General features: G+C 34.1%; 1 long non-coding RNA gene across 1 annotated transcript; it reads left to right on the forward strand.

Annotated features, from left to right (window-relative positions):
* The first annotated feature begins 1,100 nt into the window (after positions 1-1,100).
* LOC131273047 (uncharacterized) lies at positions 1,101-11,054 on the forward strand. The gene is made up of 3 exons (XR_011645509.1): positions 1,101-1,169; positions 2,548-2,651; positions 10,533-11,054. It is a non-coding gene; the product is annotated as an uncharacterized lncRNA (long non-coding RNA).
* The last annotated feature ends 399 nt before the right edge of the window (positions 11,055-11,453 follow it).

Consider the following 11,453-nt stretch of genomic DNA (forward strand, 5'->3'; position numbering starts at 1 on the left):
CAAATCCCAGTACGCCGCTGTTTAGTTGAACTAAACAGCACTTTTTGGTACTTTAAAAAATAGTAGACTTAAGAAAATGACATGTAATTTTGTACAAGATTTTACCAGATTTTAGTAATTCTTTTAATTGAAATAATTCTTTAAGGTTTTTTCATTCACGTACAAATAAATGCAAATCTGTCCTACAATAAGAATCAACTAGACCTGTGGTCATATTCATTACTTTAAAGCTGTCTCCAGGCTCACCTTCACCTTTTGTGTGTGTGGGGGAGATTGTGTTAACCCACTCCCCACCCTCTTTTTTCCCCCTCCGTTTTCTCTAATATTCTGACTATATTCAAAGCTCTCAGGAGATATTTGTAGTGAGGACCTTAAAGGTTTTGATGGTTCAAAGCATGATACCTTCTTAGAGAAATTCAGCTAATTTTCTGAATCTTATGTGAGGGGCAGAGCTTAGTAGAGAGTTCTTTAAAAGCAATGACTTCATAGGACGCCTCTTCCCCTATTAAACCCTACTACCACCTTTGTAACTTCTCTGCTTTAGTCTGGCAGGGAACAGTTTGTACTGTACTTACTCCACCAGTCTGCTCAGATTATTCCACTTTACTCAGAAAATCCTCTCTCTCCATTTTCATCTACCAAAATTCTACACTTAACTTTGAAACCCAACTCGGATCCCATCTACTCTTTAAATGCCCCAACTTTATGCAGTCCTTCTCACCTTTGAACTTATATGTGAAATACTGCGGAGGTTCATCTTTGTACCTGAGTGTCTGAAAGTGTGTCTCACGTAAGTGTGAGTAGACCGGTAATTTGATTTTGTTTTTCTTGGCTAGATGATCTTTAGGGTTTTAAATATTTTTTGTTACTCTTCTTGTGAACTAGAAGCAATGTTTCTCTGTTAGGCATGTAAGTGAGATTGATAGAAACTCCATCTAATGCTCCTGAAAATTATAGTAGGAGCTTTTCTATCCGGTAACTTACGTACCTTTGTGGTATTTCCTGAGCTAAAAAAGAGAAAACGTTTGGTGGATCACTCAAAACCCCTTCCTACATCCCTCCAGAATAAGTTCATCCCTGAGGAAATTCTTCTTTCTCTGACCGATGCATCTTGTGCTGGTGATTGTCCTGAAAACTTACTGCCTCCTAAGGAAATTAAAACGCTAAAGGTTGTATTTATGTATATAAAGTACTTAGAAACATCTATTTTTTGCTATTCAATAAGTAGTTATTGAGCATATATTATATAGTACAGATATTCTTAAAAACGTATTTTAATAGTAATATCCTAGACTGCAAACAAAAGTCATTTGTTTTTGTGGCAGTTTGACATTATTTTATGACTCTCAAAAAGAGAAAGATTATGTCTGTAAACTAATGTGTTCCTCTAGATGTAATATCGTTTGATTGCATCAAAGCCAGCTGAGGGGCCTTTGATTAGATTACCTGTTAAGATTGCTCTAGGGCAGAGGTTCATAACATTTTTTTGTTCCATGGACCCCTTTGCCAGTCATGTGAAAACCATGGACACCTTACTAAGTCCACACTATACTTTGTATTATTTAATAAATACATTACACCTGCACCAACATGTCCCCACAAGAATAATGGTTTTTTGAATTTAAATTCAAGCTCACGAAACCCCTTGTTAAGATCCTCTGCTGTAGGGCCTTTCATTGGACGCAATTGAGTCCTCACCCCTTGCTGGGTCTAATATAAACAGACACTCTCTCAGACAGAGGGGTAGAGAAATCTGTCATTTTTTATCCTGCCATGTAACAGTTAAGGCCTCAGGGAGAGATGACTCATTTGCCTGATAGCTTACAACTGAAATTGGGAAGAGAACAGAACAGCCAAGACTGATATCAGAAGCAGGAAGAGAAAAGCCTTATGCCAGCTTGTAGTTGAAATAGGAAAGAAAGCAGAGCAGTTGTACCACAGAGAGGAAGGCTTGAGGGGAAAGAGAGAGCAGGCAGAGATGGCCTGCCATCCTGCTTCAACACATGGCAGCTGACTTCGGAGAGAAAGCACCTCGTAGGGTGCCTTGAGTTGGACTTTTCATGACCTTGAAACTATATACTTTTACCTCAAATAAATCCCCTGTAGAGCCAACAGATTTCTGGTACTTTGCATTGTCACCACTTTGGCAAATGAAGACAGCATGGATGTATGTTTCCAGTGCAAGTGCTTTATATTACCATTAACCTATTTTTATGTGGATTTACAAAAAAAAAATTTTTTTAACTATATAATTGTTCTAGTTTCAGTCTTTCTCCCCAGGGAATATATTAAGAATTATAGATGAGTGAGGTATATGGGAACTTCTTATATTTTTAATGTAACATTTTGTGTGATCTATGTACCTTTTTAAAAAAAGACAAAAAATTTGCTAAATAAATTTAAAAAGTCAGACACACACAAGAATTATGCTATTTTTTTCATAAAGCATCCAAATGCACTTAATATAAATACTCAAAACTATTAACAATAGATTTCTTTTGACTAGAGTACTTACTGTTGTATATGCATATGTTTTACTTTTCTCAGGGTAGTCTTCTGCACCCTTTTGATAATGTCTGGCATCAATCTGTTTGAAGGAACAAGTTCAAATACCTGATTGACCACCCCATCTCCCTAACAGAAGCTGGAAGGTAAAGAAGGAGAACAATGGGTTAGATGCACTTGAAGAGTCAGGAAAGGTGTACATATCATTTTCTCTTTCTGTATGATTTCCTGGGGAGGGGCAGGATTAGAAAAATCATAAAATCCAGATTTTAGAGCTTGCAGGATCTTTGATAAATCAGATACAGTCTGAAGAGTACAAAGGACCACCTTATTTTACATATGATTATTATCATTAGGATGGCTATGGATACTCTTTTCCCGTACTTCTCATTTCTTCAACTTTGTTTTTTGAATGGAAAGTTATTTCATGTACTTGTTCATATACTCTTGTACACCTGCTGCACCATACTAAAATGGACAAGATCAGACAGACAGACTACCATTTGTAGGAGGAGATTTGGCTCAACTGGTTGAGTGCCTGCTTTTCACATGGGAAGTCCCCATGTTTGGTTCCTGGTACTTCCTAAAAACAACCCCAAGCAAACAAATGAAAAAAACAAGTTATGGGAGCCAATTTGACTCTGTGATTGAGCACTGTCTTCCCACATATGTGGTCCCAGGTTCAATCCTCAGCCCCTGGTACCTTGAAAAAAAAAAAAACCGTTTGTGCCCCTTTTATCTGTATGTATATCTTTTTTTGGTTTATCTGAGAGGAAAGAACTAAGTAATGTAGCTTCATGATATGGAAAACCTCAAGGAACAAGTGTTTAACATGTAGTTCTCCTCAAAGTGAACACTTAACTTTTAAACTGTTTCAGATGAAGTTAGCAAATACTATTTGCTATTTTTATATCATTCCTAAAGATATTCTAAATGTCAGCATTTTCCTGGTGATGATCATGACCTGCTCATTTGTTAATTAGAGTCTATTTATGAATTTATTACATGTGACCTACTTACTTAAATGCTACTTCATCTGAAATAAGTGTGTAAACTTACCATATTTGGGAAGGTTGATCTTTCTGAAGCTTCATTTTCTCGTCTGTAAAAAGGAGTAGTTGCTTCATTTTGTGTACCTCCCAGGGATATTTAAAATATAAATTAGATAATGAATACCAGAGCACTTGTAAAACTGTAAGGTGCTATTTAAATATAAGTTGTTAGTATTCAGCTGGAAAAAGTGGCAGAAACTTGACCTAGTGACTTTAGTGTCCTGGGGCTTTAGTATTTTATATCATGCCTTCAGAACTCGGTTATTAATAATTAGTAGTTATGAGACATTTTGAAGTACCTTGAAAGAATAGTGAGCTATATTTGAATGTAGCAATAAAATGACATAAAAATTTTAATGTCATGTAATTTCTGGCTTGGAATTTTAAAAATCTCTCTATGGAGGTAGGCAGACTATTGGGTCCCAAGAGATATCTACATCATAAGCCCTGGACCCTGTGAATGTTATCTCACATGGCAAAAGGGACTTTGCAAATGCAATCAAGATTGCATTTGAGATGGGGAAGATTTTCCTAGATGATCAGGATAGGCCTAATCTTTAAAGTCCTTAAAAGTGACAGATAGGGCTGAAGAGCAAAGCCAGAGAAGTGACACAAAAGAAGGAGGAGATGGGTGAGGAGAAGATTCAAAGCATGAGATAGCCTTGAGCCAAGGAGTTACAGTTGCCTACTAGAAACTGGGAAGGGCTTTCAGTGACAACCACCAAGGAAACAGGATTTCAGTCTTACAACTGAATTCTGCCAATAACACAAATGAGCAAGGGAACAGCTCCTTTCCTAGTGTCCTGTCAACACATTGATATTAGCCTGGTGAGACCCATGTTGTACTTCTGAACTACAAAACTGGATGATACTAAATTTGTGTTTCTTAAGCCCTTATGTGGTACTTTATTATGGTAGCAATAGAAAATTACCATACATATACACAATTATTATCATAATTAATAAGACTTAACTTATCCAGCAACTTCATCTCTCCAGAACACAACATAAAATAAAAACCAAACAAGACAATCTCTTCTGAGTAATGTTTTTCAGAGCTCTATTAATGAAAAGGTTTAGTGCAAGAAATAAAACACTCTAGATATCTTAAGAAGGAAAGGATTGAATACAGGAAATTGGGTATTTACAAAATTGTTGGAAGTGCTAAAGGAGCAGATATGAGGCAGGACCTTCAGGAATGATTCCCAGAACAAGACAGAACTGAGTCCCAGCGAAACTACTGCTGAGATTGTCATAAGAGGATTTCCCCTTCTGTCAAAAGAAGATATACATATGACCAATAAGTACGTGAAAAGAGGCTCAATATCATTGGTCATTCAGGAAACACAAATCAAAACCACAGTGAGATACCACTTTACCCTCACTAGGATACATACAAAGAAAAAAGTTAATAACAAGTGCTGACTAGCATGTAGAAGAATCAGAACCCTCATACATTCCTGATGGGAATGCAAAATGCTAGAATAACTTTGGAAAATAGTTTTGTAGTTCCTCAAAAACTCAACAAAGAATTACCATATGACCCAGCAATTCTACTCCTAGATATAACGTAATCAAAGCAACTTTCTTTACCTGACTAAAGGTCACAAGTCAAAACTATACAAGCAAAACTTATACTTACTGGTGATATCTTAGAGACTTTGCCATTAAAGCTAGGAATAAGATAAGGATGCCAGTTATAAGCCTCTATTCAACACTGTGCTAATTATTACAGTGTATGAATGCGATATAAAAGAAAGGAGAAAGAAATCGAGAGAGAGAGAGAAAGAGAGGGAGTGAGGGAGAAGAACGAGAGAAAACTGTTCTTGTTTGCAGAAAATGTGATTGTCTACAGAAAGAACATAAATTCACAGAGAAATCCCTGGAACTAAAACGTGTTTAGAAGGGTGTTAGATAAAAAAATACACAAAAATAAATAGCCTCCCTGGTGGTAATAACTAACTGAAAAGTATAATAGAAAAAATAATTTTCACGTAGGAACAGAAATTATGTAGCACCCAGGCATTAATTTGTTAAAAGATGTTCAAGACCTCTATGAAGAAAACTATGAAAATATTATTGAACAGTTTTAAGGAAGGCTTAAGTAAATGGAGATATATATCATGTTTACCACTTAGAGTACTGAATAACATAAAAATATCAGTTATCTCCACATTGATCTAGAGGCTTGATGCAATTTTAAATTTTAAAACTCCCCAAAATGAGTGTGTGTGATTCTAGGCAGTTTAATTCTAAAATTCATGGGAAAGGACCAGGAAATATCAATAAAATTTTGAAGAAGAGGGTACTAGAAGTTGTCTTATTAGGTAATTAGATTCATTTAAAAAGACTATGGTGGTATTGGCTCAGGGGATAGAAATATAGATGAAAGGAACAGAACAAAAGCCCAGAAATAACATATACACATGTTGAAATTCTATTTGACTGTGGTAACATCACAAAGCAATTGAGATAGAACGGTGGGACTGTGACAAGTAGTTCTCAATGTGAGAAAAAAGTGAAATTAGATTCCTACTAGTACCAACTAGTCTAAAGATTAAAGACCTAAATGTGCAAAGCCAAACTCTGCAACTTTTAGAAGAAAATATAGGAAAATACATTTACTTTCACCAAGGAAGGAAAGATTTCTTATACAAGATGCAAACACTAAGAGATAAATTTGATTATATTACAACCAAAAACTTATGCATTAAAAAAGACACTATAAACAAAATGGAAATACAAATTATAGAATGTGAGAAGGTATTTGCAATGCATATACCCAAAAATAGAAGAAATTTTAAAAAACTGAAATTGTACAAGTTTCAATCTTTGATCACAGGGCAGTAAAACCAGCTATTAATAAAAGAATACAAACAAAATAATTAAATTATAAGAATAGGACAAAAGTTAAGCAAAACAAATATTTAAGTATAAGAACAGAGCAGTGAGAAAATATTTAAAATAATAACACTCCATTTCAAAAGTTAGGAAATGTTATCAAAGCTAAACTAAATGCTAAAGTTACAAGCTTGATGTTTTTACTTTTTTCAAGGAAAGGAGAAATGAGAATATTAAACCCAATGATTTAAAAAAAGAAAAACAACAAAATTTATAAAAAACCAAGAGAAAGGAAAGAATAAAGTAAAAAAAAATCTCTTAGAATATAGGAAAATGTATAGAATAAATTTAGTTACTTAAACAAATAAAATAGACAAAGCTTCAGCAAATCTAAAGAAGGAAAAAACTCATGATAATAAAATTAAAGAAATTCAGCGCTAGCTAAGGAGGATATATTTTAAGTATAAGACAATACTTGGAAAAATTGTACGTTATAAATTTGTAAATCTAGATGAAATGTGCAATCTTCTGGAAATGTATACATCACCAAAATGAGAAGTATAAAATCTAAATATACCAATCATGATTGGAAAAAAAAAAGAAGAGAATTCCCCCCAGAAAAAAGTTTAGGCCTAGAAAACTTTATAGGGAAAATCTTTCAATCCTTAAGGAATAAGCTATCACTATGCTCTGATAATTATTTCAAAATATTGAAAAATATGGAAAATTTACCTCATTTTTTTTTACAAAGCTACACTTGACGTCAAATCCTGAAAAGGACAGCTCAAAAGACAAAGAGAGAAAGAAAAGAATAAACCTATATAACTCAGAAGTTACACAGAGAAGAAAATCCAAACACACAAAACTTTGAGTCAAAAGAATATTCCAAATAGAGTTTAACCTAGAATGGAAAGATTTTATAATTTAATATTAGAAAAATCCAATAATATATCGCATCCACAGGTTAGAAAAGAATAGCCAAATATTATTCTTGGTAGATGCAGAGAAGATATTAAAATTCAACAGTTACTTCTTGTTCTTAAAATGACTACAAATTTAAGAACTCATTTTTTAGCATAATGAAAGTTTTTATTTCAAAATATTTTAAGTCAAAAATCATCCCAAGAATGAAATACTAAGGCAATATTGTTCAAATCAGAGCTTTTAACAGGAGCAAAACAGAGATAATGTTTATTGCCATTTTTATTTAATTTTCATATGGAAGTTCTGACCAATGAAATAGGACACAGATGAAAAATAGAATGCATAAATATTGGGAGGGAGAGACCAGATTTACATTTTTTGTAAATGATATAATTATACACTTAGAAACCCAAAGAATTACTCAGCTAAAAATGATTCGAATTGATATGAGAGTCAAAAAAACTGCTAAATATTCAAGAGATATAAAAGCCAGTAGCTCTCCTGTATACCAATATTATTCTGTTACAAAATGTAATGAAATAAAGAGATCAGATCATAATAGCAAAACTCAACTATGATTTAGACTGTTAAAACGCTGAAAACCTCTAATAAATGCCTTGGAGCAACTTTAATGAGGATGTGAACAAGCCATATGATAAAAACTACAAAATATTCCTGAAAAATGTTAAAGCAGACTTGAATATTAAATCCTATCACAACCATGCCAGTTCTTTTTTAACGAATTTATACACTCAATGTAATTTCAATAAAAACCTCAATAAGGGGAAGCAGGTGTGGCTCAAGTGATTAAGCTCCTGCTTGCCACATGGGAGGACCCAGGTTGGGTTCCTGGTGCCTCCTAAAGTGAAGACAAGCACACAGCAAATGGACACAGAGAGCAGACAGTGAGTGCAAACAATGAGGAGGGAGGGGAATAAATAAATAAAAAAAATCTTTAATAAAAAATCTCAATAAGATTATTTTCAGAATTTGGCAGAATCTTTCTAATGTTTACTAAAAGAATAATTAGGTATGAACAGTAAGCAAAATGTTGAACCTGAAAAGAAATAGCAGGACAGTGGCCCTACCAGGAACAAAACCATTTTTAAAAGCCAGGTATCAATATAACACCCCAGAAATGACAAAAGAACAAATGTACAAATCAGTAGCACAGATTAGATATTCTAAGACCACATTATACATAAGAATTTAATCTGTGGTAAATAAAATATCATAAATCAGTAGGGAATAAAAGTATTTTTTAAATTGTGCTTTGAGAACTGATTACCAGGGAAAAAATAGTCTTAAAGTAGTCCTCAAATCAATACATCAAAACTGAAATATGGTTAAATACATGTAAAATAGAAAACTATTATAATGAAACTAAAATGACATAATAAAACTAGAAGCACATGAAAAGTGTTCAATAACTTTAGTCATTACAGAAATGAAAATTTAAACCATAGTAAGCTACCACTGCACACCCAAAATAATGGCTAAAATGAAAAAGACTGACAATACCAAATGTTGGCGAGAGTATAGAGTAACTAGAACTCTCATGCAGTGTTGACGGGAGTGTAAATTAATACAACCACTTTGGGAAAAAGTCTGACAATTTCTTATAAAACTAAGCATGTGGCTACCCTGTGACTCAGCAATTCTACTCCTAGACATTTACCCAAGAGAAATGAAAAGGCGTATGTCCACACAAAAGACATGTACAAGAAAATCTAGAGCAGCAATTTATAGTTCCAAACTGGAAACAGCCCAGGTGTTTATGAGTAGAGGAATGGGCGCATAATGAAACATTTCTGTTAACAAAAAGAAAGAAACTCCAGAAACACACCACACACAGATGAGTCTCAAAAACACGGTGAATGAAAGAATCCTTACACAAAATAGTTCCGGCTGTATGATTCTGTTTATACAATGTTCCGAACCAGGCAAAACTAATCTACGATGAGAAAACACAAAACAATACTTGCCTCTGGGGACAGAGTGGGAGTGGGAACTGACTGGGAAGGGACAGCGGGGAACTTTCTGGAGTGATAAGTTCTGTATCTTATCAGGGGCTTAGGTTACACAGGTGTATGCAATTGTCAAAACTCACTGAATGATACACAAGATTTGTGCATTTCAGTGTATGTAAATTTTATCTTTAATTTTTTTTTAATTAGAAGAAAATGTGAAATAATTTTCAAAGTTCTATGTGGGAAAGGTCATTCTTTAGAAAGGAAAAGATTGAAGGATTTGACTATTTTAAATCTTAAAATTTCTGTTCCATACACACACATATGCAAATATCAAGCCAGGAAAAGATTAGTATAAAAACTTATTCTAAATTATTGCAAATGTCACCATAACAGCAGATATATGGGCAAAGTCTCTGAACGGAAAATTCATAAACAAAAAATAAAATTTGTTAACAAACATGGGAAATTTCTTGTTTACGGAAATTAGAATTGTAATTGTATTGAGAGCAACATATATCAAAGGCCTAGGATTTGTATACTTTTCGATTTAGCTGTTTATATGTTTAAAGTAAATAAGAATGCCCCTGCACAAAGATTTAGCTGCAAGAATGTTCTCTGTAATATTGACAAATCGGCTACTACCCAAATGTGTAACATAGAATATTGATTAAATAAGTAATAGTCTAAACATTTAATGGACTCCTGCACAACCATTAAAAATGATGTTTTCAGGGAGTGGATGTAGCTCAGTGGTTGAGAGCCTGCTTCCCATGTATAAGATCCTGGGTTCAATCCCCGGTACCACCTAAAAACAAACAACTCATGATGTTGTAGAAGAATATTTAATGATATTGAGAAGATAGTTTCATCTTGAACAATAAAATGAAAAGGTAAAAAAAAACCCTCAATCCTGTTTCTTTCATCCCTACATGTCTGGGCACACAAAGCATTCAGCTTCTATCAACTTCCTCTCTCCCCTTCTTCCTTGTTTTCCTTTGGAAGCTGTTCCTTTCTTTCACTTCTGGTGAAGTAGAGATAGGTTGGCATTAGAACTGGGGAAAAATTAAACACTTTTAAAAAATGAAAACAAAAGTGTTTAAGTGAACCAATTTTTATTGGGAAAAAAAGTATGTGCACATGATTTAAAATTTTTAAAAGTGTGTCTTTTGAAAAGTATGCCTCGCTACCTAGGTCCCTTAATCAGTTTCTTGTAACTGCTTCCAAATATACTTTTTAGAAAGACTACTATCAAAGGCAAACAAAAAGTACAAGAAAACAAAGAGAAGAGAAGGGAGAGGAGAATAAAGAAAGAAGGACTCGGGAAAATTTAGCATCACTTTATTCTATGAGGGCTCTGGGCAATCCATGTTTATTTTAGAATGTATGTTAAATACTTGGATCCTTCAGTGATCTGGTACTCACTTAATAATATGATTAAATGAAAAGCAAATGATTTAATCTAAAATAAATCAATTGGAATCAAAAGTGAGGTTTCTTAATCTAGGGACTGAATAACACAGGAAACCCAGAGGTGGTGGAGAATTGTGGGTGATGGTACAGATGCAAGAGTGTCCTTTGTGAGCTAGAGCAGATGTATGTCATATTGCGGGGTGATGGAAATGTGGAGAAGCATGGGAAAACTACAACTAGTGTGACCCATGGATGGGGGTTAACTGCAGTACTGTAATATTCATTCTTTTATGCCAAAGATGTACTGTGTTGATAATGGAGGAGTATGGCAAAAGTGTGCCAGATATATTCTGTGGACCATAATTGGTGGTAAGAGCCTGATGATATTATCTCATAATCTCTAACAAATGTTCCTCCATAGTGTGGTGTGTTGGGGGGGGGGGCGATGTTGTATGGAATTCTACACATGTGCATGATTGTTTTGTAAGTTCACAACCTCTGTAATAAAAATATTTTAAAAATATAATAGGGTGGGTTGTGGGGAAAGTACACCAAATGTAAGATATGGACTATAGTTAGTAGTAAGATTTTGATGATATTGTTTCATAATTTGTAACAAATGTTTCACAACAATGCCAAGTGTAGGTGGAGGGGTGCTATATGGGAGCCCTGTGTATGGGTGATATACTTAAAAAAAATTTTTTTTTAAGTGAGGATTCTTTTTGTTTGGTGCCTTGGGGAACAGTGA

The sequence above is a fragment of the Dasypus novemcinctus genome, chromosome 13 (genome assembly GCF_030445035.2).
Source record: "Dasypus novemcinctus isolate mDasNov1 chromosome 13, mDasNov1.1.hap2, whole genome shotgun sequence".
Classification (NCBI taxonomy): domain Eukaryota; kingdom Metazoa; phylum Chordata; class Mammalia; order Cingulata; family Dasypodidae; genus Dasypus; species Dasypus novemcinctus.